Source organism: Cyprinodon variegatus, unplaced genomic scaffold (assembly GCF_000732505.1).
Source record: "Cyprinodon variegatus isolate N-32 unplaced genomic scaffold, C_variegatus-1.0 Scaffold68, whole genome shotgun sequence".
Classification (NCBI taxonomy): Eukaryota; Metazoa; Chordata; class Actinopteri; order Cyprinodontiformes; family Cyprinodontidae; genus Cyprinodon; species Cyprinodon variegatus.
Window position 1 is genome coordinate 220,463 of NW_015150521.1, and position 25,709 is coordinate 246,171.

Genomic DNA, 25,709 nt, shown 5'->3' on the forward strand with positions numbered 1-25,709 from the left:
AGCACAGTGAAAACAACAGACCCCACTGTAATTTATTTGGAGTATTTTCCTTTATTGTATGAGCAAAGATCCTAAAAGTTTCTGTCATGAATAAATTACAACTAAAAAGCAGTGTTTGGAGAGAGACACTTAGAGGCAGCATCATTAAATTTGATTAGAGGATTAAAAAGCTTTTTTTTTTTGTTTGGACTATAAAGGCTCGGCCTTAGTTATTTTACTGGAGTGTTTAACAAGAATAGGACATGTTAATGAGAATTAGTAAAAAAAGGTTACAACTGTAAAGCAGCTCATTTACATCATTCATGAGACAAGTATCAAATATGTTTAGTGAGATGCATTAAAACATGTAAGTGTATATGTTCCTGTAATATGATGTATATTAACATTTAAACACAGCAAGTGGGGATAAATATAACAAAGACATTTTGGGAAAGTATTAAGATGTTTACATACTGTTAGGTAATGCCCTGCATAGTTAAAATTAGAATATAACTTTAAAGAGCAAAAATGTGCCATATTTTGTTTTAAATGACACCTAAATTTAATATATAGATTCAGCACCCAGATTAAATTGTTTTATCAACTGTCAGCTGGCATTAAAGCTACAACTCATTTACAGCCTAACAGGTTTTATTTCAGGACTACCCAATTTCCAGTTCTTTCCATTTTCATATTGTATTGCAGATAAAAAGCCACTCAACAGCGTGCTGCTGCTGCTACACTTTCAGGGGGGAATTGGCATATTCAAGGTGTAAGTTTTTGTTCACAGCTCTTTGCTTATACGTCATGAATATAATTGGGCAGGGAACCTTCCTTCACATGTCTCCAATAAACACAAAACATAGCATATCAATATGTGCCACACTCAGATTTCATCCAAAAAAAGTAAAGAAAAAGAAAAAGTGCTCTTTTATTTATAAATTTATGCAATACTCTAAAAAAAGCATCTCTAATATTTAGATTGTGTCAATCTACAGTAGATTGGGTCAGAAGAACTCAAAGCAATTAATATGTGCTGTATATAAAAATCAGCAAAAAGGGATTGGTTAAACATTATTGAACAAACAGGTTTTGCTATATGCCAAGTTTCTAGATTAGAACTCCTGAATTATGATTGCAACTACAGAAACAACTATCAGTTTAAAAGTTTATTTAGAAACTGGTGTGCATAGGTCTGAACCAGGACAGAGATTGACTCGGCAGAGTGGAAAAGGGAGGTTAGTGAGCTGGAGAAATAGCAGATGGTATCCGATTGAAGATTGTTTCATGGCTTACTGTTTGGAAGGAGGAGAGTCCAGGGGACGGTGGGCAACCCACTGCGCTGAGGCTGGCAAGATTGGCTGCAAGAGAGGTCTGATCTGGTATGGTTGTGAGGAGAATCCAGGGAGCAGCAGAGGGTGGACAGGCAGGGGCTGGTGGATGAGCAAGCAGAGGAGAATCTTCTCTAGCATCAAATAGCTCAGATAGAAGGAAGGCCTGAGTGAATAAACCACAGAGACAACTCTGTGGAAAACAAAACTAAATCCCCAGCTTGAAGGCTACCAGAACTTCTCCAGGAAGTCTGAGGGAAGATTGTGAAAACAGTAAGTATCAAGACTAGTAGAGAGTTTTCAAAAGGAAAGCCATGTTGGAAGCACTAACACTCTGATGAAGACCTGTTCTCCTCCTTCATGATCCTATAATAAAGCCCAAATGGGGAGAAGTTGATTTAGAATACCAGTGCTGTGGTACCTGCCAGTGAAACCCTGCAAAAAGCAAGAGATCAAACAACACAACCCAACTATAAACGGCACAGGCCTAGTCCACACGAAGACAAACACGCTATATTTGCACAAAAGGCTTAGTAAAATATTGTGTCTACCCAAGTGTACACATTGGAATGAAGCAATTAAGATGTTGTAATGTCAGGCCCTTTGGTGACGGTGAAGAGGTGTTTGCGGGTTACAAGGGGTTTTTGACCTACAATGACATCGTTAAAAAAGATGCAGGCTGCATCTATACACTGAGGGATGAAAGGGTTGTTTTCTGAGTTTTATTTGCTCTGGGGATGTTTGGTTTCACAGCTTGAATGACAAAATATGTTTTCTATCATGTCAGCAATGTTGTGCCTGTTCATGGTTAAAAAGAACAAGGTTAAAGTTCAGTTCACACAGCTGAAAATGAACTAGTTTGTGTTCATAGTTCACGTTTTCAAAAATGAACAAGCTTCACAAACCTATTAATTAACTAGTTCAAGTTCATTTGGTAAATTAAGCTACAATCATACACAATAGAACCTCATATCTAAGCCTTTAAAATGTGTGATCGTAATATATCGAAAGAAATGGAAAAAACCCGATGATTTCTTACGTATCTCATTCAGTAGCAGATATTTCCGAAGATAGCTGAAATGCTTTAACTTGATGTTTCGCTTTAAATTTGAAGTGGACATGCCTGACTTACTGACTTGCTGGTTAAGTCCTGGTGGGCACAGTTTACACAAAAATGTGAGTTTTTTTTTTTTTTATTTGTTAGATCATAAAACTCTTCCAAGCGCTCTGCAAAACTGCCATCAATTCAGACCAGCAAATGAGTCTGAATTGCGCAGAATAGTATAAGCAGTAGACATGCTGGTCTGCCATGCTGTTTGCCATAATAAATGCCTTAAAACCTGACGTTATCCATCAAAAAGTGTCGTCAATTGAATGCGAATGTGTGTTTCTCGTTATTCTCAGAGTTACTTCAAAACTGATCCGTTCAGGTCACTGTTCACTAAAACATGAACGTATTCAGTGAATGCCATTCATTGAATGCATTCATACACAACACTGTGGATAGGGCCTCAGTATTTATGAAAATTTTTGTTGAAGCAACAAGGTTAACTGTAATCAAAGGTGGATTTCAGATTATGGTAATCCAAATCTTGCCAAGAAGTCCAAAGTCTCCATAGTTTAGACTTCCAAAAGTCTAAAATATTTATATAAAAAACACAAGGCTTTGGATAAAATAATATTGCAATATGTAACAGACAGACTGTAAATGGCAGTGTGCAAATAGCAACATTAAATTGTGGCTATGGATATTCCCAGCTCACTTTTAAACCACACTCCAACTAAGTGTATTTGATTACTGCCAGTACTTTTTCCTGGCAGTTTAAAGTGGTCATAAATGCATTTTAAGTTTTCCCCACTTGTGGATATCTGGCAAACACTAAAACTGAATCTACTGCCGTTATGATGCTGCATCTTCAATATGTTGCATAGCGTGGGGGCAATAATTCATGCTTCAAAGAAACGAGAGCTAAACAAGATATTTTTTGACAAACTGTTAGAGATTGAGCAAAATATTTGAGTTTGAAGAGAGCACACTGTTTATATTTAATCAGATCATTATGGCCTTGTAATTTAAGCCCAAATTATACACATATAAACCATATAAGCTCTCTATTCTTTCTCAAACACGTATCAAATAAAAACGGAAATTTAAAATATAGCCCCACATGTAAAAGCCAGAGTTATTTTACCTTACATGAACATGAGTTTCATGCTGTTGCTCTGTTTTGAACCACAAAAAAACATCCCCCATATTCTTTTTGGTTAAAATCAATCTGGCTGCTGTTACCATGTCTACAAATAAGTCTCCCCATTCACTGGCCATGAAAGAGCTTCAACAATCAGCCTCTTGATGACACGATGAAAGCTTCTAAGTGAGTGAAATAACAAATTTCCATTTCCAGTTTCATTTTATGGGTGTTAGTTGTTTGACTTCCCTCCACTCAGCACAGCAGTGACAATGTGAGGGAGGATATGGAGGGGAAAAAAAATCCAGCAGGTCTCATGTGATCTACATAGAAGTGCTAACCCATGTAATAGAGCAACTGTGTTCTTTCTCATCTGGACAGCATGACACATGGATGGCCACACAAATCCACGCATTCATATTAGAGTCTATACACTCCCATCAAAGCTGCTGGGCCAGATGCATTACATTTCCTGGCTCATTGAAATTGCTTTTTCTCTCCTCCATTCTTTTTCGAATTAGACATGCTTTGTTGGAAAAGTGTCTCTCCTTGGATGAGGGCTGTAGCTCTTTTCTATAAATGACTTCTAAAACAATTCTGCCTATATTGTGATACATATGCCTTTCTATTAAGTGCTTGTGTGTCTTTGAAAAGACCTGAAAGTAATTTGAGCTAATGGCCAGCTCTGGCAACCCAGTCTGCCACTGTGAATAAAAAAGGAGGACAAATCCAATCCTAAAACATTTGTCTCTTCTGTGTCTCACCTCAACCCCCTCTCAGTTGAAGTGTTTCATACAGCGGTTGAACAATTCAGTTTAACTATTAATTGGAAAATAAATGCTTTGCTATTAAACCCCTACTCCGTTCAGCTTGTGCCAATACCCCTGCCTTCTCCTACAGTTTCTAGAACAAATTACTTCCATGTGGATCCTCTTCAATCATTTTACATGTGGATCACCTCTTGGTCTGAGCTTTATGTGACAGACAGCATGATTGCAGGGCTGCTGGGGGCTCTGACAGGCTAGGATAAAAGTCAGCCCAGAAATGTACTAGCAGTTTTTCATCTCTATATATACAGTGCCATGTGTACAGTGTATATAGATCTTTTTGGTAGGCCTGTCATGTTTTGCATTAATGTCTGCAGTCACTCTTACAATGCCCTAATTATTCATAGATTAACTTTGACAAAATGGCTGATTGCGTAGTTAAAAGGCCTTTAAATATCAAGTCAGTTTTATTTTGTATGCAACATTGAGGTACCAGTAAACCGATATGTATAGAAATGGATTGGTTTTAAGGAGGACATTGTGTTGAACTCTCCTTGAGTATTTAGCATATTTTATTATTATTATTTTTATTTTCTTAGCATATTTTTACATCATTTAACAAAGTTTACAAATCAGGCTGCCAAGTGTATAGAGTCTATTTCTGTTTATGCATTTGTCACACTATTTGATCCAAAAATACCATACAAATGAGATTATAATGCAGTTAATTTGAAAGAGGACAATAGGTTAATTTAAAGGAGGATCAGGCCAGGCTCCATCAAAATGACAGGGATAATAGCTTAGAAAAACAGTACTGGAGAAACAAATAAAGTACCGGTATATATTTTTTTGGTTTTGCTCATTGTGTCCCCAAAGTAATATACCCTAAGAACAAGGAATTCAAGAAACTAAAGTAGAGTGGAAGCATAAGAGGAAGGGTGTAGAAAAGTCCATTAGAGGAGGGTAGGAAGGACAGAGTAGATGCATAAATAGAATGTGTTCAGATATGTCTTGATAGCGATTGGTAGATTGTTTAATCATGTGGAATAACATTTTTAAAGTATTTGGTATGATGAAGGAACTGCTAGCTGACAGTATCTTAATACCCAGAGTAACTACGTAAGCCAATTAATAAAAAATTAAAGCATCTATCAATAATCCCATCTTTAATATACAGCTTTATTTTAAATATACAAGGAAAAAAACTAAGTATAATGATCCATTGTTATGAACAGTATAATTTTACAATAAGCCTAATGTTATTTTGATTGAAATGCCCAAAGCCTGTAAAAGCTTGTAAGTTAATTGGTGAAATCATATATCAATATTTTTTGAGATGATATCAATGTACATTATTTTGATAGATGGTTGGATAACATTGCATCATATCGATAGCAGACATGAAAATTTAACTGAAAAGATTGGATAAATATCGTGACAGACTTTACGATATCAGCAATCATCTATCAAACAAATCGGTATAAATTGTACTGTGATAAAACTGGTGACTTATACAAGCCATAGGTTTTTGTGAAAGCAAACCTTCCTCTCCATATCGGTTAATCGCTTTGAGATCAAGAAGGCCATCCTGATCACAGATGATCCCTCTCATTCCCAAGCTATTCTTGTCACTCAGAAGATTTAAAATCTCTCTGGCCTGGAAAACCACACCCAAAAAGTGTTGTATTTTTTTGCAACACAAAGTAATAATAACTTAACTTTAAACACTTTTAATAGTAACATGTCAAGTCAACTTTTTTGTTTAATGTAATTGAAGTGCAGGAATACAGTTGGGGGAGCCAACAATCAAATAAACAATCTCTCTCTATTTGGCACAGGCAACAACGCTTTCAAATTCTATTCTGTGCCCTTAAGACAGATGGGAGTAGTTCTACTTAGCACTTTGTGGTCAGTTGCTTTAATACCAAAGGTAGCCAGGGGAGTTTAATGGAGAGAAGGGTTTATATGCAAACTTTTGAAGACCATGTAGGTCCAATTTGAGGTTTCTGCTATGAGGGTGTTGCAGGAGTCAAGGTGAAAGATATATCTGCTCCACCAAGAGTATTGTGTAGATTTAATTAGAGCCTGATTTTTTTTTGAAGAAGAAGACAGGTAAGATTTTTAAATATCATATAGGATTTTTCAAGTAACAGTTTGTGAATTTGTAAAATATGGGTTTTCCTTAATTACCAGCCCAGAAACAACACCTGGAAGAATTTAAAAGAGTAATGCTTTTAGACCAAAGGTGTCAGTATATTGAATGGCAATTATTCAAAATTTAATGCAGGATTTGATGTATGGACTGATGCATGGTTGGTAGATGGCATCCAATGGCTAGAAGATGAATTTAAATTAAAAAAAAAGAAGTAAAAAGCAGCACAACAGCACATTAACAACACCCAATCTCAACCAAAAGCAGCAACATTAATCTGACAAAATAATAATAAATTAAGTATTTTATGTCCTTATTAAGTGGTATCAGTGGGGTTTAAACTACTTTGCAGAAAAATCCTTCTCAACAAAACTTTAAATAAAAATTTTAGTTATGGTTATGTAAATGTGATCAATCACATCAGGGCCCATGAAAAGGAAGACTAATCCTTTCTTTTTGTTTGCTTCCCCCATAAGAATTCATGTTTAAAACTTGAGTTGACTTTTTAAATACATTTAAATTATAGAAACTCTAACCTGAAAGTGTTGCTCTGTGAGAAGAAAAATAAATATGTCAGTGTTGAAATGTTTTCAAACTTAGCTGCGTGTCTCTTAAACCTTTGTTCTTCTTCTCTTTTCTCCCCCATCTGTCAGAGGAAGGGGAATTGTTTCACTGAAGCTGTCTCCCGAGGTTTCTTCTCCTTTCTTGTAACAGCTTCTTTTTACCGGCCTTTTCCTCGTCTTCTAAGAGAGATCGAGCTGGGTCAGGAACTAGCGCTGTTGTAAGCCCGTGATGCCCAGAGAGATATCCTATGTGATATCGGGCTGCACAAATAAACTTGACTTGACATCACAAGGCTTTTCCTCTGGGTGCAGCAGTTTTCTGCGGTCCAAAGACGCGCAGGTCAGGTTGACTTTTCTCAGATGTGTGAATGCGGCTGTGAAATTGTGTTAGTCTGTGATAGACTGCTGACCTGTTCAGGGCGTTTCCTTGTGTTCTGATCTATTTCAACAGAGAGCTACAGGTACAGACAATGAACAGACATATCGGGGCGCGACACTAAGCGATAATGTCCCTCCTCTGTTGAAGAGATAGAAATCAGTCATGTTGTTCAGAACAGATGGTCAGGCATATTAAACAGAGAATCTGTGAGCTGGAAAGCAAACAGATTAATTTGGTTTAAAATGGCTGAGCAAATTCCACTCATGAACTCACTGGTTTGGTTCAGCACACAGGCCACTAAAGCCTTCATGATTTAAACAAAGACAATTCAGGGCTGTTTATCTCACCACATGTCTGTCAGACTTTTGAGTATACAGCCGCAGCTCATTAAATTCTGTATCATTAAAATCTACTATTCAAGTTGTTTAGATCCAAAAGAAAGAATCAAATTTTCAATTCAATCGACATTGAATGATTCATTTCAAGAATTTATTTTTTTGATCCATAGTTATTTGGAGTTTCTTTTAGCCTTGTTTGTTTTCAAACGGTTTCCTACTATAGTCCCCCTGGGTGTTTTATCGGTTCATTCCTTTGCATTTAATTTCTTATTTTGTTTCTTTATATCTGAGGTCAGCCTTTCTGCATGTTAATTAGTTTCTCTCCCTCAGTCTTGCTTCTTTCGTTCAGCCTTAGCTGCTTCATATTATGCTCTGATTCCCAGACCCCCGTCTCTCTTGACTTGGGAGAGTATTTGTGGTCCATTTCTCTTACTGGGTTCAATGTGTGCTTTTTGCTAACAGAAAACACCAAATGAAGTGCTCAGTTTTTGGCAACTCCAGGAAGTAAACACGGCTACATTATGCACTGAGGTAGTTCTGGACTGTACCTCTGGGTTGGAAAGAAAAAAAGCTGATCTAAACATTGTTGATGGAGAGGACCGGTTTTTATTAGGGAATTTTACTTCCATCCCACACTGTAATAAATGTCTGTTAATTCACAGTATAAAGTACTGTATTCATTTGAAGGAATTTTCTGTAATTTGTTTTTACGGATCTTTCAACCGTATTTATCAGCGCTGTTAAGGTAAGAGAGTTCTGACAATTCCACTGACAACAACTTGCAACATTTTATTCTGTTAAAAAAATGGCTCAGGTTTGATTTAAAAAATAAATTAAGAAATAAATAAAAAACAGGAAAGATCATGGCAGGAAATTACTAGGACATTTTCTTTCATATTCATGGAGTTTTTTTGGCAGGTGACAAATATGATTATTTGACAATACATTTCTATTTTATTATTCTTTTATCATCTAAGAGGCTGAGTACTGTTTAAAAGATAAATGAGAGATTCTTGTCTTAAGAGCCAAAGGCTGCACTTGAAACAATTTAGGCTTTGTTAACATCTCAGCACAGCCACAGGCTGTGCCTGTGCTTTTACACCATGCTATTGTATATTGAAGCAGTAATTCATGCAAAGGAGCCCTGACCAAGCTGTAAGTCATACTTTTCATTATGCCAAAGGTTCTGTCTCTAATCTTTTTGACTGAGCTTATTTAGCAAAATCTGAGCAAAAATAAATAATCTTGGCCTCCTCACATTGGAATGTGTCTGGAGCACCCCCTAAGGACTGGCAAGGCAAGACAAGGCAAGGTAAGGCAAGTAGATATATATGGCACAGTTAAGTAGCAAGACATATAAAAGTGTTGGTCATATTGGAACAAGACACAGGAAAAAGTATGTTGCAAGATCATTGAAAAGGAAAAATACAATGAATTTACCGATTATAAAGTAAAAGAAAGTTGATAGCACGGTCAAAGGGCACTCTAAGCAGATACGTTTTAATGTTGACTTTAAAAAACTTTGGATTTCAGTGCTTTAGCAATGTTGTTCCAGATTAGTGGAGCAAAAGAACGTTGTTGGGATCCAAGGGCTTGCCCTCCAGAGGGCTGTGTGGATCCCTTCCTGTGGGTTTCTGTTTCTGTTGGGATCCGGAGGTTTGCCCACCAGAGGGCGCCGTGGATCCTCTCCTGGGAGCTGGTTCTCTGCGCTCAGCTGATTCCCATCAGCTCTGCTGATTAACCTCTCCCTATATAAGCTGAGTCATAGCTTCTCTCTGAGTCCGGATTGTTGCCATGCCATGCCATGCCTTGCTGTTGCTGTTGCTGTTGCTGTTGCTGTTGCTGTTGCTGTTGCTGTTGCTGTTACTGTTGCCGTTGCCGTTGCCGTTGTCATTGTCCTTGTCCTGTCCTTGCCATGGAAGCAAACCAGAACCACCCTGCCTGTTGAACTCTGCCTGTTTGAACCTGCAAACCTGTGAGTTTGAGCCTGTAACCTGAACCTAACCTGTTTGTCCTCTCTGCCTTCCAGGGTAGAACCCTGTGTGTCACCAATAAATATTGGACTTGAATCCTGCCTGTCTGTTCTGTGAGTTCTGCATCTTGGGCTAGCAAACCAACCACATCATGACAAACGTGTTTGCTTCTGGTTATGCAGAGTGGACCTGAGCCAGAAGACCTAAAAGACCTCACAAAAAGTGTGTAATACATTATGGTGCAATGCCTATTGGTGATTTATAGGCTTACGGGAGTGTTTTAAAGTCTTTTCTTTGCTATACAGGGAGCCAGTATAACAGCTTTGAAGCGAGGTGATTGGCTCTATTTTCTTAGTTTTAGTGAGGACGTGGGCAGAAGCACTCCGGATCAACTACAGTTGCCTGATGGATTTTTTTTTTTTTTTTTGGCAGACCTGTGAAGACACCATTCGAGTAATCCGCAATTAGTTTTACTGACGTTAAAAGCATAAATTAGTTTTTCAATATCATGCTGAATGATTAGTCCTCTAATCCTGGAAATGATCCAGGTGATAAAAAGCTGATTCTGTTACCATTTTTGTGTGTCTCTCACGGTTCCGTTTTGAGTTTGTCACCATATCTAGAGATTGGGCCTGATTGGGGTGTTTTCAGATAGTATTCACCGAAGTTGTCTGCTAACCTTTAAATGTTCTGCCTTTGGGCCAAAAACTATTATTTCCGTTTTGTTGGGATTCAGTGGAAGAAAACTTTGTCACAGCCATGAATTGATTTTTATTCTATTAACTTACCCAGCACATCAGTGGTTCACGGTCAACTGTTGACAACGTAATGCATAGCTGTGTTTTCTGCTTTGTTATCATAATTTATTAATTAAGATGAATCAATTAACATAAAACATAATTCATTAAAATCTGAATTAAATGTAGGTAATAAAAAAAAAGGGTCATACAGTAAAATGGACCCTTCGGGAATGCTTTGTGTGATTTTTGTGGTCTATGATGTAAAACTACGTATTGACAAAAAAAGTCTTTGTCCTTCAAGTAGGATATAAACAAGTCCAGTGCTGTAAAAAACAAGGCAGATCAAGAGTGAACAACAGTGCTGAATGCTGTACTAAGGCCCAATAATACCAGCACAGTGGTTCTTCCACAGTCTGCATTTATACAAATGCCATTGAAACTCTTTACAAGGGCAGTCTCTCTCTACTGAGGTGAGCTCAGAAGGCTTGGGGAAAAACACTGGACAAAAGGCACATGTTTATAATTTGAGTTATATCAAAATGTATGTCAGACAGAGCTTTCTTGATGAAAACTGTTAGTAAAACACTGAGACAGCATGAATGCGAGCTTAGTTGGTGTACAACTTTTGACTTTGTGTAATTTATTTTATGAAATTAAGACATTTTGTGAAAATCAATTCTAGTTGGAGATAAATTTGGTTTTTGACTTCATAGGGATGCATTGACTGCCTCTCTTCTTTTTTCTGTGAAGATGAAGCCCTGATAGAGTGCAGTTCAGTTCTACAGTTATTTTAAAAAAATCTGTCAACTGCAGCAAATAAGGCTGGAGCACTATACATGTTTTGTTGATGATGTCATAGGAAAAGGATTTTCTTGCATTTTACAGATGTATATGTTATATCTATAGAGCCTCTCATTATAGATGACATGGTGAACTTGGAGTCCAGTCTTTCTCTACCTGCTTTCAGCTTTTCGACACTGCCTATTTTATTACCTCTGACTGATAGGGCATTTCTCCACAGAGACGTTTTATTCTCAGTAATGACCTTCACTTTAATAAAAGCAATGGAATCAATGATGTCTGAAATTTTACAATGAAAGTTATCTACCAGCTCATCTACTGGGTTTCAGGGCGAAGTGGGGGTGGAATTTGGTTAAAAGTTTCAGTGGCATCATCCATGCATTTTCTTATGTCTCTCTAGCTTGCTGAATGAACGGGAATAATCCTTTCAAAAATCACTGAAAAATTATCAGATTGGGCAACATCAGTTACAGATACATCAGAAAAGTTTAGATCAGCGGTGTCAAACTCCAGTCCTGGAGGACTGATGTCTTGCAACTTCTAGACATGTATCTGCTTGAACACACCTTAATTAAATAATTGGGCCATTAGATTAGCAGGACTCTGGAGAACATTAGTGCAGACAGGACGATAGTTTTTTTCATCTTATTAAGGTGTGTTGGACCAGTATCTAAGTGAAGTATACTGGCCTTCCAGGACTGGGGATTGACACCCTGGGTTTTAACCCTAAGTCATGATCAATATCAAAATATGTGGATTTGCTGTTTAATATTTTGAGTCTAGCTAGAATTTGTACATGTAAGGCAACATAGTCCCATTGCACTTCCATCTTCATGATTTCAATATCAGCATTTAAGTCTCCCACAATGATTAAACTATCACAATCAACATAGCACAGATAAAATGTTAAAGAAATGACTTAAAAAATTTGTTTTGGACTTAGGACCCCTCCAAATATTTAAGAATATGGTTCTGGCCAGACTCTTTATGTTACATAATAGCACAGAGATTTCACAATTATCACCCATTGGGGCACAAGGAATTGATTATTTCTGATAGATTTAGGGGGGAGGAACATATAACGACTGGTAAAATGAGACCTTTGCCTTTTGGCTCAATTCTCCCTCCACCACAACAGACCGGCGCAAAGTCCGCATCAAGGAATACAGCTGCACCAATCCATCTGAAATGGCACCATAACATGGTGGAGGGTTCCACTGCTTAGATAATGCCAGAGATGATGTTGTGAGAGATTGCATTTCCCCTTGTAGGGTCTCTCAAGGCAAACCGGCTTTAGGTTCAAGGTCACTTGTATTCTAACAACATCCACACATATATATGTGTGTATATATATATGTGTGTGTATATATATATATATTTATGTGTGTGTGTGTTGTTAGAATACAAGTGACCTTGAACAAGACTTGGAGGGGAGATCTGTTCCTCTTCCTTCACCAAATTTTAAGTCATATTTTTTGTTTGCTTGAAATACTACACCCACCACTATTATAATTTTATTACTGATACATGTTGTTGAATGCTGTGTTCACAACACACTGGTTTGGTGCAATCAGTAAAAGTTGTGTCCAACAAAAAAAAAATAATCAAAATTTTTTATTCATGGGACCACAGGGTGGTTTGCAACATTTCCTCAGCTCATTTTAAGTACGAGTGCTTGGCAAGAAATGTGCTTAGACTGTTGAATTATTTGCAGACACAGTTGGTAGGGAAACCTTCTCCATCGTCTCTCCAGAAAATCTGTCTGGGATACTGTTTTGGAGGCAAAACAAAATGATTACCTGTTGCCAGCTGAAACAGGCATCAAATCCATAATAAAAAACTCTACACTAACAAACCCATACTAGTTCTATGTAATTGCAACATATTTAAGGTATTCACAATTCTTGCATTTCTTTTTATTATTAGACAGTAGTCAGTTGTCCTTTGAAAGTCAATTGGCTTTAAGCTTTTGGAAATAAATGTTCCAATTATAGATAGCATCTGTAAAGTGGTGATTTTATTATCATGATCTTTTTAAAACTGGAACAAAAAAAATAATTGTACATTATATAATATACTCGCAGGGTACTGTTTGGTTGATTCCACTTACTTTTCCTTATCATATTTTCAGTTTCTTATTTTTAAGGTCCAGCAAAAAGGGTTTTGGACTTTGATCTCAGCAACAGAAACATCATACTTTTTCCAGACAGTATGATTTTGTAGAACTGTTTGACGGAAATGTTCTTTTTGAGCCTGTGTCACTTTCAGACCCTTCTTGAAGGGCTTGATTTGCTCTTATTGGTCAGCAGGTCAAACATGAAAGAAGTCAAAGCTCACTGTTTATTCTTCCTTTTTTCCTTCTTTTTCTTGTCTCATTTCCAATCCCTCCTTCATCCTCTTGGCTTCTCTTTCCAAATCCTCATGCTGCCTTACAAAGATGTGAGCAGATAAAGTGAGAACACTCACAAAGAAATGGTGCCTGATAACAAGCATTTATCACATTTTAAAGTTATCATTAAATGAGGACATTTAATTAAAAGGATTTGAATCAAAGCTACATCACCTTATTACTAAGTAATTCCAGCATCTGAAAATTATTTATATATCATTTAATGTAGCAGGTGAAAACAGTGCTGCCTTCCCTTTAGATGTTTAACTTTAAAAGTATATCCTGACATATTTTCTCTTAAAAATCTTCCAGTACATCTTATTTTCTTCAGATATATCTCTTCAGTCCTTCTGAGATTCTCGTTTGCTTTTGGACCTTTATATTTTTTAGCCTCTGCAGAATTTATATTTGCACAGAAAGCTTTATGGTATAAAAACAAAAAGTTGAAGGTATTGTGCACTAGATGACTTTCTAACCAAGTCATCAACCAAGTTTAAATACAGATGTTAATCTGAGAATTCTTAAAAACATGCAACCACCTTTTCATAGTTATATTCTGGTTCAGGAAGTATATTAATTATTTCATTTTCAAATTTCAAGGTATCATAAAAAAAAAAAGCTTGACAGATTGAGGGAATTGATATAGGTAGGCGGTGAAATGTATAGCACTGATGTTAAGTATCCCAGTGGAAATGTGCCTTGTAGGAAGTATTATGCATTTAAGGACAGTGAAAGTGGATTTATATCTTCAAATATTATCCTTTGCATTAATGTAACTCATGAAAGGATGAGTCATTTTTCGGGCAGGGGAGGAGAGCCCAGAGCACAGGATCAGTTAGGATCAGCAGCAGCTCTTTCTGATTCTGGAGGTGTAATGCTGTTCTAATAGCTGCCTAAACTACACCTGAATACTAAAGAGCCTCTTTTATTCACACAAATTACAGTTCAGTGACACTCAGCAGCTCAAATGTGCTGCCAGTAATAAACTGAACCTAACATATTTTTTAAGAAATCCATTTAACAGTCAAGAGAAGTCCCAAGGTGGTAGACGATAGCATAATCAACAACACCCCCCAATGGAGCAGACTTTGGCATGTTCTGCTTTATAGAAATCCTAACATTTGTTATTGTGTGTTCGGTCTTTATTTCCTGACAAGCTTTTTGTTTTCAGGATGTCTGTACTAATTTATTTAGCACATATATTTTCTTTTTGTTTTTTTTTTTTTCTTCCGTTCCCTTTGCTTTGCTTCTTCCCGTTCCCTTGCCCAAAATTTTTGGTTTTGCTTTTTTTTTTTTCTTCAGAAATCATGTATCAGATGATAACATCATTTAATGCAGGGGTGTTTGACACTTTGACACCCCTGATTTATTGTATTGGAAGGAAAAGCTGTCCAAACCAAAATTACCCCATGCCATTTTTAAGAAAGCTGAGGTTGGTCTTTTCTACCAAGGCCAGGTGTAAGGCTTTCCAAACCTTTGATTTCAAGACAACACCGTACAATCTGTCTGACAGTACTGTGGCTAAAATATGCAAAAAAAGAAACTCTAGAGAAGTGAGAAGCAAAGTCATTAATATCTATTAATCTGAAAAGGGTTACAAAGCTTTGGACTGGCGACCTGTCCAAGGTGCACCCCACCCTCTGCCCATAGAATACTGGAGATACCAGTCCTTCTGGGCAGATGGAGGGATGGGTTACAAAGCCATTTTTCACACTTTTGGACTCTAGTAATGCAGAGTGAGTAGCATTATCATTATTATTATTATTACATGTAGAGAAATCATGGGACAATCATGAATCTACCAAAATGATTCAAATAGCAAATGAACTACTAATCTGTGGAAGCAAAGGGTCCAGAAAAGCATGAACAACCTTTTTGCCACGCTGTAATTAGGAAGCCAAAATTACCTTTATGCAAAGAGCAGCATGAACACAACACCTCACACACATTTATCAAAGTATATCTTGATAATCCTCATGACATTTGGGCAAATAATCAAACTAGAACTCTAGGGAAGGTGTGTTATTCCTTTTGAGAAAAATTCCATTTAGTCCACAGTAAAATATGAGTAAAGATTTGTTGCTTGGGATCTAGATAACTTTGACACAACTGATGAAATGATCTATTGTCCTTAGTAAGAATATCCCACAATTTTTTGGTGTCTGTAAGCGCAAGTGCACGTGGGTTATCTGGTAGGAGAAAGCACACCATTTTGTACATTACATTTAAGAATTTGGAGGGACCTAGTCAAAGTCCAAAGTTGAATCTGACTAACCTTAAACAGGCTGTTCATGTTTTAAAGCCCCTAATGAGGCTAAAACTATCCTGCAAGAGGTGAAGACTTAACCGTTTTCACAGAGATGTAAAAAAAGAATAATTATTAGAAAAACTACTTTTTTTGCCACCAAAGTTGGCATAAATGCATAGTTTCACACCATGAAGATGTTAAGAGCTTTTTATTTTAATAAACGGTACCTTCATTTAATAACATCTTTCATGATGGAGCAGTTTATCTCTATTTGATGATTTGAACCATTTAAGTCACACTGTGTAAGTTTGGATCCAAGTAGCTTTATTTAGTTTATTTTGAGATCTAGAAAAATAAATTTTTTTCAGGTAACTGAGTTTTATCCCTCTGAAACGCTGCTCTTCTTAAAAAACCTGCCTATATAACTTGAGGGTTAGATCTGTCACCAAATGAGTCGAGTGACCCAGAGCGGCGCTTTACGGCAGTCTGAGCTCCCCTTGAATGCAAGAGTTAACTAAAGCTAACAGTTGTAGCTAAGTAAAAAAACAAACAAAATAGAAATGTAACTCAACCTGATCAGAAATATTTTTGATAATCTGTTGTAAGATTTAATCAGGAGGAATGGGTAGCCTTGCCTTATCATTTTGCCATTTCAAAGTGGTCTGCTATCACATTCCAAAACACTGAAGGAGATTGTTTAATTTTGACACAGTGCAGCGTTGCCAGTGACGTTCAGGGGGACTAAACTTGAAAGCTACCAGGCCTACCCCCCCGGTGGCTTAAAATCACACAGTGTACCTTTAAGTATAATAAAAAAGGAAAAACATCAGCTCTGTAAACCAACAAACTTAAGAGATAAAGAAAGTTTTTTTTGGCCCCCTAAACTGAAGAAATCTATCTTCCTCTTTGTAGCCTTTATAATATAACACTGTTTTGTGTGAGAATCAGAATCAAAATAACATTTAGCAGCCATTTTATGAGGACATATGACTTCAGTTTTCTATTTCACACATCATAATCAACAGTTTAAACGACAGCCACACTCTTTGAAAAACACTTGTAAAAAGGGCCAAATATATATAAAAAAATCAAAACAGAATATTATTCCAAGGGTCCATTTTCATTTTTTTTTATATTTGTCAAGATCTGCTCTTGGATTTTTGTTTTGGTTTGTTGCATTCTTGCTGTTTCCTCTTGGTTCCTGCATCATTGCCTTCCTAGTTCTGGATTTTTTTTCTCATGTCTTATAAGTTTATTATTAATCCTAAAAATTCAACATCCTTACACAGTCTATGACTTGGCCACTCTCCAACTGTGCATCATATAACTATATTAGGAATGAATGTAACCATAAATGATATAAGACATAATTCATCTGTTAAAACACTTATTGTTTTAGCTGTATTTTTATAAATTTTTTGGATTCAGTATTCTGTGTTTGCCAATATGCCGGTACATAAATGTTAATCCATGCATAAATGTTGTAGTGTTTGCTTACTGTTATTTTGTTGCTGTGCATTTTCTGCCACTATCCTACATGGAATAATTAAAGTCATTCACTTTGCTGTCACTGGCTTTAAAATACTGTTAATGAAACTGTGAAATAGTAAACACAATTTGCATGGCAGCAACAGCAGAGACAGCAGCATGACCGTGCATTTAAATAAGCCACTGAGGGCTGACACTTGGAAATTTCAAGAAGTTAGGCTCCCCTATGTACTTTCAGCCTTGAAAACAATTCAGTAAGGAAGAGTATTATTTACAGGTCATGAAGCTTGAATGCTAAGCATAAATGATAACACACAACACCATCTGGAAAACTTCAAAGATTCACATTAGCTGGTAATAAACATTAGCATTAGGAGGAGGGTCACTGAGCAAATCTATTGTACATTTTTTCTTTTGATCCTTTGATGCACACTTTGTGAAAGTACAAAATGCTGCAATAAACCATTGAGTGAACATACAGTTTATGGAGCATGCGTATGAAAATATATCATAAATATGTCTGTAGCAGCTCTGGTTTTAAACAGTGTGACAAGAAACACAGTTAAAGAGGTTTAAGAGTTAATCGACATATTTTTATATTGTTGTCATTTTATAAATGGCAACAAAAAAGCAACTAAAAATAGAATAATAAATAAACATAACTGTACATCGAATTCTGACCTGACCTTTTATGAAATGTAACTCAGAATAAGGTTTGTCAAATATAATTTTTATTCAGTAAAAACACCTTTATTAAAAGGCTACATATATTCACTAAGAGAAATAATTGTATTACTTTTTTTGTTTTAAGGTTTCTTGTTTTTTTTTCAAGAGGGAAAAAATCAAACTACAAAAGGCTTTTATCCCGATGCGTATGAAAGGAAACTTTTAAATGTTACAAAACAACCCAAATTCACCAATCTTTGAGCCAAAGGTGTTGCCTACAAAGGTAGAAGCTCCCAATCGGAAATGAAATATTTCAAAGCGAAACAAAAGCGACCCAAAGTTACCATAAATTCATACAAACATAGCAATAAGCAATAACTTTTAATGCAAGACAGTCACAGAGATTTTGTTTGCTCCTGATGTAAGTTATGTTCCCACACTGGCTGTGTTGATTCATCTAAACGTTGTGACAGGAGGGGTGAAATGCTGTTCATAAATCTACATTTGAGCATAATTTACCCAACTGTATCTCCAAACTCTTTTCTTTGAACTTGTTTGCCATCATGACTCTCAACAGAAGCCACTTGTGCTGCAGCAGATGTGTGAAAATCTTCTCCATGTTGTATGAGGCGAGCCGAAACAAGAACAAACTGCTATCTTTCTAATATGTCGCATTTACTTTTTTTCATCCTTGTGTTGAGTGCTCTGCAACAACTCTGAAAAATGTTTTATTTATGAGTGTGTGATTTTTTTTCATCTCTCACTCTCAAAATGAAGAAAGATGACTTTTCATACTTAAGGTGCAGCCTCAAAGCTTTATCCTTATAGTATATCCGGGTTTTCCACCATAAGAACAGTCATTATGAAATTTCAAGAAAAAAGAAAGTTTTCAACACCTTTACACAGTACAATTACTACTTTATACAAAACATAATAGATAGATTAAACTCACTTAAGCTTACATCAGATCAGTCTAAATGTACATAAAAATACATTTGTAACATATCTTGAGACCCAGCAGAATGGAAATCAAGATTTTAGACTTGTCTATTAAACCTGTTTTGGAACAAATAAGAAATCTCACTGCTATAAGGCTTCAGGAATTTTAAAGCATTTTTAAACTGAATTTTCAGAACAGAATGACATTAAAAGAACCAGAAATTTGTTTTTCGATATATTTTATTTTCATTAACTTGGAAAGTGTTTTCTTTATGCATCATTTTTTACTAATAGTAATCTAAAGAAGAAAATGTACACTTCCTCTTTATGAAACATTTTCTGTTTTACCTTATTCTAAAAATACAAATATTCTTTTGGTTGTTTGAAATGGCAGAACATTTTATATACCAGATATTTCAATATGGAGAGACTCACAAACTCAAGAACAGTGACAATAAGAGAGTTATTTGGTGCTCGGACCCTGTTAGAAGACAAGCTGCGAATTAGGATGAGCTTTGATGATCATTATGAGATTAGGATTAGAGTTTTCTCTGGGATCTAGATATTGGTAGTGGAGTGGACGTCAGAGGAGAAGGAAACCAGAAAGAGCTTGAGAGCAAGATGGAGGAGACGGGGGAGAGGCGGGTCGCAGTGCAGCTGAAGACCAGAGTGCATGGGGGGAGAGCTTTAAGCAAAACCTTAAGACGGGCATACACTGTACAATATTTTCAGTTGTTTTACTCAGCCTCAGCTCCAACTGTACAATAGAACCGCAGGGTTTAAAGGTTCATAGCTCACTATATATATTTCTACACTGTATAGCCAGATGCTCAGATGCGATCAATCTGGAAGAACAAGAAGGAAGAAGAACTCACTGCACGAAATTCAACCATGTTTGATTGTCTCCCGACCTTACGATTCTTGACTAGGAGGTTGTCGTGAGAGGCTAATCGCCTCTAGTTACCCCTTACAGTATATAATACAGGACGCTGGGCGCACGATGAGGCTGAAACTTGGCCCGATCCAAAAATATGTATCTAAGCTTTATTGAAAAAGAATAATAAGTGTGGTATATTAGTAGGTCAAGGAATATTTGCAGCACTAAATGACTTATATTTCGCTGAACCAGAGTAAAATGGGTCTTTGGATTTTAATGTTTAACCTCTAAGCTAAACGTAATTAAATGCGCATCAAATAATAACATTTTAAGGTATACATTTTTACATTTATTAAAAAGGTTCCTTTTTTTTTCTTTCTTTTATTGGTGGTGAAGTATGTTTGGTACCTCTGATGGTGAGAGACATGAATTTGAGCTCTCCAGAGAGAAAGCACAAAGTTTGATTATGTTTGGTGAATCCTTTTTGTGTTAACACAGCCACATGTTTTGGGATTTAATTACATCTAAATAAACACCTTTACACTTGGTGTTGAATCGTATAAAAACAGTTTTTTTTAGATTTCATCCCTGCGTAGCATTTGTATAGTCCACAATGGAGATTTATACAAGGTTTTATTTTTTTATGATCTGTTTTATCTTCACAGTATAAACTTGTATCCTTGCTTAGTCAAGCCTAAATAAATGTTCTGGACTAAGTAATAGGTTGAAAATGATGCTCAGCTTTGAAAATTGAATGCCACCTAGCATAGTTTCTCTTTAATTACATCTTTCAATTTTTAGTGGTTAAAAAAATTTCTTTCTTTCTTTTTTTTTTTTTTTTTTTTTTTACCATACTGAGTACACTAACTCCAACAAATTCAACTAAGTATCCTTTTATATTTTATTACAATTTGCACACGATCACCAGAGGTTTCTGTAAGTGTGGAGGGAACATTAGGAGGGAGATTTCACAGGTAACTGCTTAATATATGATAATAAAACAATTAAAATGGATAAAGGCACCAGTAAGCTAGAAAGAGGCAATGTAAAACACTCTTTTTTTTCTTGCTGTAATAAAATAAAGGCCTCATTGTGTCAAATTCATGTTTCAGTCAGTTAACAGTGTTGTCTTTAACTTTTGCAACTTCCTCTGTTGAGCGACTGTTATATTGCCCTGTGTGGCTCAAAGCAGAGACTTTAAGACATCTCACGCTCTAAGCGTTGGGAGGAGAGAGTCATCACTGATGTGACAGCCAGGTGCTGAAGGCGATACTTCAACAAGCATGCCGTGGCTCTACTTTCATCAAAGCAAGGAAGAAGTCACAGCCGAGAGGCTAAAATGAGCAGCTGCAAACAACCTTTTTTAATGTGCACGAGTATTTTCAGCTCAACTTCACATCACTGTGAGTGCGTCTTATCCAAACAATGTGCCTCTTTCTAAAATATCAGCGCAGGCACTTAAAGTGAGCTGCCTTTGTTCCGGCCAACGGAAACCCAATGATGAGAAGATGACAAAGGTTTAGAGCTCCAGTGGCACAGCATCAGGATTGTACTTAGTGTGTGTTTATCAGAAAAAAAAACAAAAAAACAACAACAACACAAAGATGTATTTCACACTAGCAGTGTAGTTTCCTGGCATGCTTAGATTAACTGAGCAGACAGGCAGGATTCTTCCAGTAAGAAGGAGGTGGAGAGCACTGGCACCATAATCTGTTTCAGGATCATTTGCGAACATTTCCTGGGGCATAACTTATGTTCGACACCGTGTGGTGCAACAGAGGTAGATCTGGAGGAGTATTTTCATTATTTCTATATATTTTTCTTAGGATGATTCCAATGAATTATCACTCCTCAACTGTCAAATAAAAAGCTGAATGCATTAGAACACAAATATCTTATAAACATTAAGATATACTTTAAGTTGTACTCGAATGTAACTGGGCATTCTGGGCTCTAAAAGCATACATTTTTTTTTTCAGTTACCGGTAACTCATTGATTAATCTGCACTTTGGATTTGTGGATTTGATAAAGTTACTTTTAGATCATATTTTATTTATTTGAACAACATAGTTGCTGCAAAGAAACAGAATATGACCTTGGTCAAGATCTATTTCCAGGAATTTCTCAAGTTTAGATGAAAAACTGTTTTAAACAAACAGCTGTGAGGGATTCTCACAGAATGCTGCTGCCAGGCAGTGTACAAAAGGAGATATTTTGCCCGGTTCACCACCCTCTGAAATGTAAAGATTTGACATTGACTGCAATGGTAGCTCAGGGGAGATTTACATCCATATCAGAAAAAGAGAACAAAAAAAACCCTGAGTGCTAGAGGTATTGCAAAACACTAAGATGCTGTTGGTTGATTAATTTGCTGTTGATTATTATCAGTAAAACATTTTCATCCTGCTTACATATTGTAGGTAAACACATAGTATATTTTTGTCAGAATCAACATGTTTCCTCAATAACACCACTGCAGACTTGTTTTCAAAGAATTCCTTTTCAGACAAATATCACAACATTTATTTTTTACCTTTCCTGTGGACTTCTGATTGTTACCCAAACAACAGCCAGTTTGGATTTTGTGTTCTGTCTCTGCTTTTCCACTAATTTAGCCAAGTCTCTCTCACTGTGAAGAGGAGTCGCTTGACCGAAGCGGAGGCTGAGGTGAATGACAAAAGGGATTTAAGCAGAGCTGGAAACAAAACATCCCCTGCAAAAATCTGTTAGCAGGCTTACTGCTGATGTCTTCGTCATAGCACTAGTAGTTCGTGGCTTGCTAAACACATTTGGGGGCATAAAAAAATCAAACTTACTCCAGCAAAGACCTTCAATTCTACTGATTTTTTAAAAAGTACTATGAATATTATTTTGCTTGTAGTGACCTTTTCATTTAATAACCTCTGGAAAATGTTTGTGAAAAGATTATGGAGAATTCTCCAATAGTGAGGGATATTTGGTCTTTCTTCCTCACAATCCTTTTCAATGTGTGTGGTAGCAAAATAAAACCTTGTTACTGTTAGGCTGAGTTTGTTACAGTTTTTTTTCTTTTAAGGTTTTACTCTGACAGCTGACAAAGGAAAATGAAATATATTTTAAAAGTGTTCAAACAATCTCATCATTAAAAAAGAGAGATTAAATATTAGTCAGTAAGATTTACTTTATAAGAACCATTGGGTGTACCACAATGTGTGCAACTTATTGTATAAATGAACGTAAAAAATATATTTTTATGTGAGTAAAGAGATATTTTTTTCTACATATTTTTTTTTACATAGTAAGCCCTTCATTGAGGCAGCTCTATACTGCTTTTATCTGCCAAGTTAATAGAGGGAACACTCCTAAATAAATAAATAGTTTATCAGGTAACCTATTAATGATGGTTATATATCAGTTAACGATGAGTAAAGCAACAGATTGGGTAAATTCATTCAAATATTTTCCAAACTTAGAAAAAAAGGTTTAGAAAATGCACAAAGTAATGTTTTTGGGATACAAATAATGACTTATACCATTGCAATTTGCCACAGTATAATTTGAATGTCAGAAATTGCAATTTATTTAATAATCTATTTAAATGAAAATAACATACAAATTTGATACAAATTGAGGAGGTATAGTTTTTCTGAATACATGTACATGTTTGAATACAATTTTACAACTCACATAGTCATCATGCTGAAGTTGAAGCAGAACAAATCCATTTCAGGATAAAGGAAAAATAATAAATAAGCCCAACATCAATAAGAGTGACTTTTAAAATAAAACTACAGAGCAGCAGTAAACCAAGGTTTTGAAGATCCTTCTTGAAACCGTCACGGTAAATAGGTTTACTGGGACAAGTGCCGTCCTAGTTTCAGTTTGGGCCACTCAGCTGGATTTAGTTCCTTGTTCAAGGGCAATTCAGAGGTGGGATGGTTAATGACTGAGAATTTTATTAGCTTCCCAGATGCCTGCTGCTTTGACCTTTGGGCCGCAGCAAGTCTCTCTGCTCATTAGGTTGCATTTTACAATCTCACACTGAGCTAAGTAGACAAACAACACATACAGGTTGTAAGGTATGCAAATAATTAACAATAAACTGCAGATATTATAGGTATTTCCAGCAGTTTTAAATGACATTAGGCAAAAAAGACAATGTGGCTGGTATAATGCAGACAGAGTGAAAAAGAAATTCCAATGCCATTCCGTCCACAGCTCAGGGTGCAACTTGCTTTCAGTTATTTATACAGAGATACACTGACAGGCGAACCCAGAGTCATCCGAAAACACTGTAAAGGCCACTGAATTAATAAACAGAATAAGCTTTTATCAGACTTGTGAGAAGAGAAGGCTATGTTTATTTTTGTAGCCAACTTTCTGCAACTCTGACAGAACAAGTTGGGCTTTAGCAATCCCACGACAGCACCAGCACAGTTGTACACATGTTCCTGCACTATACTTGTTTGTTATTTTGAGACGTGTGTTTTATGCCACTGTCACTGACAGAAATTGCTTCTTTTTTGCAACTGAAGTGATAAGAAGGTAAGTTATATGGAGCCCTTTCCGGCTGGAGATAGTGATTAAACATTTATTTTAGTCTGTCAACATTTTCTTCTTGCTCCCAGTTCACTTATAATGATTATATTCATTTTTAGCGCAAGTCAGTTAATGTAAAATCTTTAAAAAAACAAAGTTACCATTTAACATACAGAGAACCATAGGGATTTATTGCTAGGAGCTGGGGAAGAGATTTATTTTTTTTATCCTTAAAGCCTGCAGCGTGCAATCATAGTGCCCAGCTGAGATAGTGCACTTCAGGAAGAATGCTACTGCTTTAATTGCAATAATAACATTTGTCCTCACCATTAGATGTTCTTTTGTAGCTTACTCTGTTAAAAAAAATCGTACCTGTTACATAATAAGTCAATTAGATTTAGTAATTTCCTTCACAGCATTCAATGAGGAAGAGTCTCCTTTGTTCTTTAAAATTAACTTTTCTTTTCAGGAGTAAAAGTTGACAAAAAGAGAAAACCTTAATGTTTTAAACAGACATATAGATTATTATTTGAGATTGATACTGTCTTTGGCCTTGTAAAATAATTTATGTAATAATTTCCTTTTTCCCCACTCTGTCCTCTCATTGCTGTGACAAGTTAGCCCACATAAATAATAGGATGGATTCTAGAAACAATGTCAGAATGGACGGCATGTACCCCAGTCGAACACAAATACTTATTTTCATACCTTTGGTGTATAATTAAATAATACAAATTATACTAAATAAAAAGTGAATGTTCCATGCCTTCACTAATAAAAGCAGACTGCTTACATAAAGAGCATTTTGAACATATATTATATAAATACAGTTGAAACAAGAAGTTCAGGCCTGTCGAAATTACAAAGTCCTTTTTTCTCATAGTATTTTACATTGAAGCACATTGGTTTTTCAAAATGATTTGTATTTAATAACTGGAACACATTTTTTGCAATTTGGTTTTACTTCCCTAAAAGTCAAAAAGTAACATGTTTTATGCATGAAGCTGAAGCAGAGTTTTAAACACCACAATTTCCCCATTGTGGGACAATAAAGGGATTTTTCTATTCTATTCTATTTCTAATGCTTAGATGATGAAAAGAAAATGGCATTAAAACAATGAGTTTACAGCCACTAATGAAACTGGGCTCAGAACATGGGACCCAGTATTCGGCTAAGGCGTTAAGGGCAGGAACCTCTGCTGAACCAAAACACAGGTTAGTGACCACGTAAATAAGGAGGGGGAAGACAATGAACGTGAGTCACTAACTTGGTTTTAATAGATCAATTTGTGCTCGGAGGTCAGGATCAGGTTGTCAGAAATACTAAGGTAATGCTGAAATACTCTCACAACTTGTGACTTATCTACACTG